The sequence below is a fragment of the Lycium ferocissimum genome, chromosome 1 (assembly GCF_029784015.1).
Source record: "Lycium ferocissimum isolate CSIRO_LF1 chromosome 1, AGI_CSIRO_Lferr_CH_V1, whole genome shotgun sequence".
In the NCBI taxonomy this organism is placed as follows: Eukaryota; Viridiplantae; Streptophyta; class Magnoliopsida; order Solanales; family Solanaceae; genus Lycium; species Lycium ferocissimum.
The window spans coordinates 3,217,236-3,223,426 of record NC_081342.1 but is presented as its reverse complement, the minus strand read 5'-3'; positions in this window follow the sequence as shown (position 1 = coordinate 3,223,426).

Genomic DNA, 6,191 nt, shown 5'->3' with positions numbered 1-6,191 from the left:
AACTCAGTGTTCTGTTTCCACTAAAATTGGCTAGAATTGGGAAATTTCTATTTTACCAAAAAGGTCTTGATTCAGCGTCTTTGGGACTTTATCACAAGTTGCTATCTTGTATGACGGACTGAGGCCAAAGCTGCTGATTCAAATCGCTACCTAAATTTAATCTTTCAACTGGTTAATGGGTGGAGGATCAGTTCATTATGGTTTTGGGTTGTGTTGTTGTGGGGTAAGATTAGCTTTCTTTATTCTTGTTTTCAGGTTGAGAATATTGATTTTTCACTGTAAAGTTTGATAATGGATGTCTCTGGTGACTTTTTTTCTGTGGTAAAAATACTGTAAACTGTAGTTAACATAATTGTTGCTTGCTCAAGAGGCACCAATTTCTGCAGTGGTAAAATGATTGTTTTCAGCATTCAAACCACATTATAAGATTGTCATTCAATCTTAACAAAAGAAAGTATTTACCTAAAACTGCATTTCCTGGTTCTGGATGCAAGTAAAGTTGTCAGAATCTGAAAGACAGGGAAAAAAAAGATGGGAATATGAAGTCTCTTTCTTTACATGTCTCTCTATTTAGTTGAGCCTTTATTATGAAGTTGATGATGTGTCAGAACATATGCTTTAGTTACCAGGAAATCACTTCCTCTTGTCTGAAATTAAGAAAAAAAAATTTAAAAAACCAAAAGGTTTTGAATATCCAACTATTCTTCTAGAAGAAACAATATTTTAGCAGACAACTAAGATAGGAACAGTAGAAAACTGAACTTTCAGTCATATCTCGACTTTGGAGAACTGCATACAGTTAGTAATTAGAGTTAATGGTTAAAAACACACCTAAACTATCACCTTTTATCTAGTTTCATACCTCAACTTTGCATTGTTCCATTTACCTCTCTAAACTATCACTATCTTTGTATTAAACCCCCCCCTTATTTTTGATTTTCCCCCAGTGTGAAAAAAAAGTAAATTTTTTTGGAAGAACAAAATATAATAGATATTTAAAAGATTTTTGAAAGTTATAATATAATATCTTTGATATATATTGTATTTAGGAATTGTCTAGAAATTCTAGACATTTGATATTTATAGTTGAGGATGAAATTAGAATAGTCAGTGTAGGATCTTGGATAATTACCCTGAAAAATCTAGATATTCTAGAGTAGTGGTGGGGGATAAAGATGATTAGTTTTTCATGGATGTATCAAATAATATCCATCCGAAAATATAAATAGGAGGGGCATTGGCTTGTTCAAGCAAAATTGTAAGTCATTCAATAATTCGAAAGCCCACAAGTTTCATCTAAAATTTTCTTTTCCTTTCCAAAGCTTTTTCTTTAGTTGAATCTTCCATCGTAACGATCTTGGGCTACAAGGTTTCTGTTCTTTTTTCCCTTATTTATGGTAGGGCCTAGACGGGTTCTTTTGGTTTTATTTCAAGATCGGGTTTTTGGTAGATTCAACTAGTTTTTTAAATGGATTTGAGGGGCCGTGTTAATGGGGGGATGGAGTTGTTGAGGTCTAATTACAAGGTATGGAAGACATGAAGGGAGCTACCTTGTGGGAAGGTTTGGGGGAGTTGTTAATGGTATTCCAAAGTCCTCCATTGAGACCGAAAAATAGCGACGCTCGAAGTGGAAGCATTTCGACGGGTTTCCGGGGCCCATTTCCCCCAAATTTATTTGACTTTTTGGGTGCAAATCGCCCGGAAGGGGGGCCCCCTCGTGGGAAAAGAAGGAGGCCCCGAAAATCTGGAATAAATGGCGAACCCCCTCAAAATCTTTTTCCCGGTATTTTTTGAGGATTAAGAACTTTTTCGAAGTTTTTTAAAAAGGGGGTGAGGCTATTCTGGCCAATGGAAAATTATCATTGGGGCGGCGAATATTTTCCCTTTTTTGTTACATCAATTAGGGGGGGTCAAACAACCTTGGGGAGTTTGAAATTTGTTGTCATCCGGAAATCTCCCCAAAACGATGGTAGTGTTTTATCAAAAAAGGGAAGGAAATTTTTTAGTTTACAAGGGGAAACCAAACAAAGAGCTCAAAAAGGACCTTCTAAATTTCCCCGGGGGGTCAGCCCCCGGAAGAAGGAAGAGCTCAAAAGGGGAGAAGACTATTAAATGTTATCGGTGGTGAAGGGGACCCCCAAAAGTTTTTCCCGCGGAAAATTTTACTCCAAAAGAAACTCAAGAAGAAGTTTGGGGAAGGTGCTTTGTAGTAGACCAGTAGTAGAGCCTTACCTCCAATTTCGAAAAAAGGGGATCGTGGATTCGGGATATAAACGGTCCCTTACGGGGAAGGAAACAGTTTTCACGCAAAAAGATTCCCAAAGACGTTTGCGGCGGGTAGCATAAAACAACAAGGATCTTAAAATTAGTAATAAAAGTCGGGCGGGAGGTGAAGAGAACCCAGGAAGGTTAAAAATATATATGAAAATGGGGACCATTCTAAAAAAGATTTAGGGAGTCGTAGTAGTTGAGGGCTCCGATTTGCCTATCGGACTTCCTTTTGCTAAACAAATCGGCAGAGGAAAGGGACAAAAAATGAAGGGTTGGGTTAAGGCTCGATTTCATATGGAGAGCAATAAAAGGGTTTTCAGCTCGAAACGACAACACAGAGGAAAAAAAGGATTCAGGGTGGATCCCGGTGTGCTAAGGGGGAAATTTGGCGGATCGTCCCCACTCGGGGGTTTCCCATCCAATTTTTGGAGCTGGAAAAGGGGGGTTTGGAAAATCAAGAATGTAAAATTCGATAAAAAATGATTCCTGGTTGAGCCAATAAAAATGTGGAAGGGCCTTTTTTCGGGGAGAAAAACAAGGCATTTAAAACTTTGGAGGCCCAAAATTTTCGGGAAAACCTATTTGGGGGGGGTGTCGGGGAAAAAATTTTGGGGATCTTCACCCAAACCGAAAAGTCGAGTTCTTAGCAAGTTGGGAACTTAAAAAAATTTCTTTAAGGGGGAGGTGAAAATTAAAGTAAATTTTTGGAAGAACAAAAAAATCATAGATATTTAAAATTTCTGAAAGTTATAATATAATATCTTTGATATATATTTATTTAAATTTTCGAAATTTTAGCAACTTAGATATTTATAGTTAGGGGAATTATTAGAATAGTCTAGTGTAGGGTCTTGGGTAATTATCCCGAAAAAACTAGATATTCATAGTGGTAGGGGGTGATGATTAGTTTTTTTTATGGATGTATCAGAATAATATCAACTCCCCAGACAAGTAAAATAGGAGGGCATTTGGCATTTGTAATCAAGCCAAACCAACCCCATTTTAAGTCTTCAAGTAATTGAAAACCCTTTTTACAAGTTCTCTCAAAATTTTTTTCTTTTCAAACTTCCTTTTTTTGTTGAATCTTCCCATCTTAGAAAATCTTTAGGGAAGGTTTCTCATTACCTTCCTTATTTCTTTTTGGGGTGTTGTCTTACAAATATTTGGCCAACTCAGCATCGAGGTGTGTTTTAATACAAAAGGAGTAATAGTTTAGGTAGGTAAAGGGAACAATAGATAGTTGAGGTATGAAACTAGCGAATACAGTTAGAAAAAGTGATAGTTTGAGTGTGTTTTTTATCTTCTCAGGGAAATTATGGGTAGTTCCCCCATGTTGAATTTTCTTTTGAAAGTTTTAGATGCTGAAAGTTCGGGATTTCATGTTGGGATTTAATGGAAAGTAGTTCCTTTTGCCTCGATATACCTTTGCGGGGGGGGACCCCCTTTAGGAAGGGTGTCTGACCGGTTCGTTTTTTTTAATATATATGTTTTGTATATTATTTTGGAAAACAATAGAATAATTATAGATATTAAAAAGGACACCACTTCACACACAAGGGTCCATGGCTTGCTGGTTTAGCGGCTTGTTGAGGAAGGCAGCCTGGGTTTGAAACCCTTGGCAGCACGTACCTTTTTAAACCCTTTTCAAGTTTTTTTGACTATATTTCTTAAAAAAAAATAGAAGGCCTTGAGACTATAACCCCCTCCACCATTCCTGCTAACGATAAAAAAAAAAAAAAATCAGTCAATTTAGATATATTTTGATGCAAACCTAAAAGTTAAATTATTATTTATTGTGAACTGGATATTTCAAGCTAAACTTACAATTTTAACATTAAAAAAATTAGTCATTCTTCTTTACAGTTCGTTGTTTTTAACGCTTTAGATTTTAAATAACACATAAAAAATTATGCATACGTCGTCTATTTACCCCTCTTTTGTTAACAATGAGCTCTCTCTCTCTCTCTCTCTTATATATATATATATATATATATATATATATTACTATATTATATAAGAGCAAATGTGAGGACTTTTGTAGTCCTCACAATAATTTCCCAATTTTTAAAAAAAATTTTAATTAATTCTTTTATGCCCTTCTTATTTATTTAAGTCAATTTTTTTTTTTTTTTTTAAAGTCTACTTTTAAAATTTATCGAACTAGGACTTTTAGTCTCGAATAATTTTCAAATTTTTTTAAAATTTTTTAATTAATTACTTTTAGGTCCTAATCTTATTTATTTAAGTCAATTTTTTTGTTTTTTTTTTTTTAAAAGTCCTATTTATCGAACTCCCCTCATTTTCGTTCTTTGATTTTCGATTGGTGCTCGATATCCGCTTGCTAATCCAGGATAATGGCATCGCCTATTCGAGGAGCGCTTCCAAGATTTTTTATATCCAGTTCGAACCTATCACGATTAAGAGAGGAGCGTACTATCTTATGAGTTAAATTATGTATTTGTCTTAAAAGTTCATTAACTATGTATAGATTATTTATTTAGAATAAATAACTTGGAAAATTAGGATACATAAGTTATAATGTCAATTCGGGTTCAAATTTGATTTGAATTAAAAATTTAAAACAAAAAGGAGTTAAAATATTAAAGGAGTGGAATGAAAATTTTCTTTCTTATTAACTAAACTGGGAATATAATAGGATATGGTTGTTGTTGTTGTACTTTACTTTGCAAATTATATTTCTTTAGTTAAAATATCTCTTTTATATCGAGTTTGAGACGGGTCAATAACTAGTATATATATATATATGCATATGTATCCTATTGTTGGGGAACGATACAAATGCAAAGACTGCAAAGAGAAAATAGGATTCGACCTTTGTGAAGGGGGCTATAAAAACTCGTCGAAGCTCCCTGGACGATTTAATCAGCAACACCCACCACAACATCGATTTGATCTAGTACAGCCACGCTCAATCTTTTCTAATGCGTTGGGCATTGGCCGCTTTTGTATTTAATGGGCTTTTACTTAGTGCATTCCGTTAATGGAACATTAAACTATTTCCAGCCAACAGCTTGTGCTTTATTCTTTCCCTTTTTGACAGAGTAGATAGCTACTTGTTTGAAAACTTCCTTGGTCCAAAATATGCACGGGCATTAGGAAGCATGACTCCTGTTCCTGTCACTCCTCTCTTTTTTTTATGACTTTTTATTAAAAAAATTCATGAAGTTCTATCGTCAATTTATGTACATTTCGACTAATCTACCATGTCATTGTTATGTCCTATGAGTGCATGTATTGAGTGACTCTACAAGGTTTAGACTAATGAAAAGAGTTACCTTAGTGTCATTGCCGCATCTTGTAGTTTTTTGGTCAATTTGTGCACATCTAAACTAATCTGCTGGGTGCTTACTATGTCCCGCCAGCACAAGGCATTGATCAACTCTGTCAACCTTAGATTTAGACTTTAGACAAATCCAGATTTAGACTAATGTGAAGAATTCATCCAGTGTTGCATTTACATGAATTCACTACTACATACAACAGACATTCAAGGGAAGGAGATGCTTATTCAACCTTTTGCCATGGCAAACTCTTGACCTCGAACCTCAACCAGACACTACTACTTACAAAATAGGTAATTGGTGAACATAGCCAAGTCTTGCTCTATGAACAACGAAATAGAATGAGTACATTGGAGTGAACATTGAGAAGCAGATAATAATGCTTCATCATTTTGATCCGCGATATCAGTAGGAGGTGGAGTTATATCAGCTTTCATTTCCTGAAGAAACATTAGTACATAACAATCAATAAATGCCTCGCTGATATGTCGCATGTCAACTTTGATATAATTAGTTCTATTAAGAAACAAGATCAGAGAGTTCATTAAATTGGGACCTTCCTGTTTGAAATGACAAAGATGACAAACATTTTGCATTTTCATATACTAGACGGGGTCC